Source organism: Macrotis lagotis, chromosome 8 (assembly GCF_037893015.1).
Source record: "Macrotis lagotis isolate mMagLag1 chromosome 8, bilby.v1.9.chrom.fasta, whole genome shotgun sequence".
NCBI lineage: Eukaryota > Metazoa > Chordata > Mammalia > Peramelemorphia > Peramelidae > Macrotis > Macrotis lagotis.
Genome location: NC_133665.1, coordinates 41,772,622 through 41,775,739, shown reverse-complemented (window position 1 = coordinate 41,775,739; position 3,118 = coordinate 41,772,622). Strand labels below are relative to the sequence as shown.

Sequence of the window (3,118 nt, the reverse complement as noted above, 5' to 3'; positions counted from 1 at the left end):
TTTTTTGGAAAAGTTTTCTAAACTAACATGGATAAATGAATGAAAATAATCATTAAGTGTTTATTAAATGTTAAACAATATACTGAGCACTGGCTCACACACACACACACACACACACACACACACACACACATACATAGACAAAAGACAACCCCATCCCCGAAGGTGTATACATTCTAGTGTGGGAGATGCAGTATAGAAGAAAATAATGTTGGGAGGAATATTTTGCTTTTGAAAATCACAAGGGATGGAACCATTTCAGAGTGATAGACCTTTCCAGTAGCAATAGCTGTATTGATTTAACTGTGGTTCCAGGGCTTGAAAGTAGTGTTGGTGTGCAATTGTGGTCAGAAAGTAAAATGAAGCATGACCAGAGCAGGTTTGCATATGGTAGAACATGTGAGGCACTTACCACTCAGGACAAACATGGTCCAGAGTTTTAGAGTTGAAATGGTAAAATTCTCCAGGGTGTGGTTTCTTTTACCCTCAAAGAAATTATGATGAGACAACAGAAGAAATGATGACCAGAGAGCAGAGATTAAAGAATGTTGTGCATATATTTTATCTTTGTTTTAGTCAAACTTTTGATAAAGTACCATATATTTTGAAAAACAATAGGGAGAAAAACATTGCACAACAATATATTTAGATAGATTAAAAAGAGCAATTGTTCAGAATTAAATATCAACATAGCAGAAAGTTTATGGTTTATTACAAAAGGGATTTGCATTTGGATCTCTGAACTGTCCAACATTTCTCTCAATTACTTGCTTGAAGACATAGATGGCAAAATTTGCAAATAACATAAAACTGGGCAGGATAGCTAACACTTGGTTGTTCTATTTTTGGCTTTTGTAGAAGTTTGAGGCAGAAGAAGCAGAATTAAGGGAAGGTCTTAATAAGAAACAAAAGAAAAAGTAATTGCAAGGTAGGGCAAAGAGGAAAAGATAAAATTTTAAAACCCTGGTAAAGCAAATTAATAAAAAAAAGGTGGAATAAATCTGAGGACTGAGCAAAGGGTGACCAAAGAAGTAGGTTGTGGCTATCAAGTCAATGAGACAAAGAAAAGGAAATTGGTGTGGTCATACATTTCTTTTTTTTCCCCCCAAGGTGATATTCCCAAACAAACAAGTTTATTTAAAGAGCAATTATACAATTTCATTCATGCCATTTGTTTATCACATTTATGAGAAAATTTCCCAAGTTATAAATCTTAAAAAATACCCCAAACCATCACAATGATAAATTTTTATTTTTTACCTCATTTAAAAGTTCTTATTTTAGACAGACTCTTGAACTGGTGGTTCATAGCCATCAGTCCTGTCCACTGTTGTTCCTGTTTCATCTCCTGAAGGTTTTCCAGAGCCACCACTTTCACCATGCAGCTCCTTTAGCTTTCCCAATTCAAATTTGGGCTTCTTGAGCATCTTGACTTTTCGAACAAACACATCATGGAGAGGGTAAATGGACTGGCAAGCCTTTTCTCTGTCTTTTCCAATGCTGTCAGGAATTAGTTTGTTGACAACTTCTTTCAAGCCATTTGTCTGCACTTCTCAGGTCATGATTTCCATCATTTTCTTATGAATTTGACGGACCTGTTGGTGCTGGGCATAAGAGATTTAGTTGTTGCGCTTTTTAGTAAAACCAACACAAAAGAGGCGGAGCAAGTAGCCATCGGTAGTTTTGACATCAACATGGACTTCAATTGTGGTCTGCCACTTTTTGACCATAGAGCACATCTTGTCCTGGGTAAGATCCATCCCATGGAAATTTGTCAAATATTTTTTACCCTGAACATCTTCAGTAATTAACTTGAACTTGAGAAAAGCAACCTCATCATTCTGCAAATCAGCAAGGCTCACTTCAAAAACTCGACCCTTGAGACCATCAGAGGCGATTTTTGTTCCTTGAGTTCTTGTAACCAGTGTCTTGCCGACATTGCCAATGTTGAACATGGCTGGTGCTTTCACATCATACCAATCCTTTGAAAATGGATCAACCACTTTTTTCTTGGCTCCTTTTTTACCGCCTTTGGTCAGCCGCTTATTCTTGCCCACTGCCATGATCCTGCTCTGAAAGTCAAAAGCGATCATACATTTCTTAAGAGGTGATAAAAGAAGTCTTAAGGAGGTACTGAGTTGCAAACATTGGCAAGCAATTTAAAAAAAAAAGATCCTCTAACTGAGGATCCTCTAACTTAGAGAATACAAAGAAAAGTTTACTGTGATTTTTATAGAGTATGCACTGTCTGAACTTTTGCTACAGTCCAGTCATTTCTATCTTCTTGAAAAGTAATTCCCTCATCTGTCTCCTAAATGAGAGGGGAATGACTTTCTGCACTCCAGGTTATTCTTTTCATAGACAATTAAGTATTTCTTTTAAAAGGAAGTCGGTCTTCAATTAGGAAAAGAAAGTCTTGAAGTGGTAGAGGAAAAACTTGACCCTTGTCAAGAAGTTGGAGAATAGAAAAATATATTGTAAGATCAGTGTATTAGAATGGAAATATCACTCCTTCTGGATTCAGAGGGTCTGGATTAAAATGCCCCTTCTTTTTGACCTTGTTTAGATCACTTTAAGCTCCTTGGGTCTCATTTGTAAAAATGAAAAAGAATTGAACTAGAAGACTTTTTAGGTTTTTGCAAGGCAATGGGGTTAAGTGGCTTGCCCAAGGCCACATAGCTAGGTAATTATTAAGTGTCTGAGACCGGATTTGAACCCAGGTACTCCTGACTCCAGGGCCAGTGCTCTATCCACTGCGCCACCTAGCCGCCACCTAGCTACCTCCTAGAAGACTTTTAAAGTCCCTTGCAATTCTACATTCATAATCCCACACAAGAAAGGAAGGAAAAGGGGAGTTATAAGGTTGAAACTAAAACCCCAAAAAGGAGGGTGTTCAATAATTGAAGAAGGAAACAACTTTAATTCTAAGGAATTAAGATTGTATACCCAGAAACCACTGGGTGAGAGATCATCTAATAAAGGTCAAAGGAAGAGTAGGTGGGGTAAGTAACTCCTGCTTGAGAGAACTAAGGCAGCTATCTGTCTACTTTACACCAAAAATGACATCTGTTATATACTGGAAATATAGATAAAGAAATTTCTAAGCATTGTCAAAATG

The 3,118-nt window shown here is 37.1% G+C and overlaps 1 pseudogene; it reads right to left on the bottom strand.

Annotated features, from left to right (window-relative positions):
* Window positions 1–1,265: 1,265 nt before the first annotated feature.
* Window positions 1,266–2,063, bottom strand: LOC141494746 (small ribosomal subunit protein eS1-like; annotated as a pseudogene).
* Window positions 2,064–3,118: the final 1,055 nt, after the last annotated feature.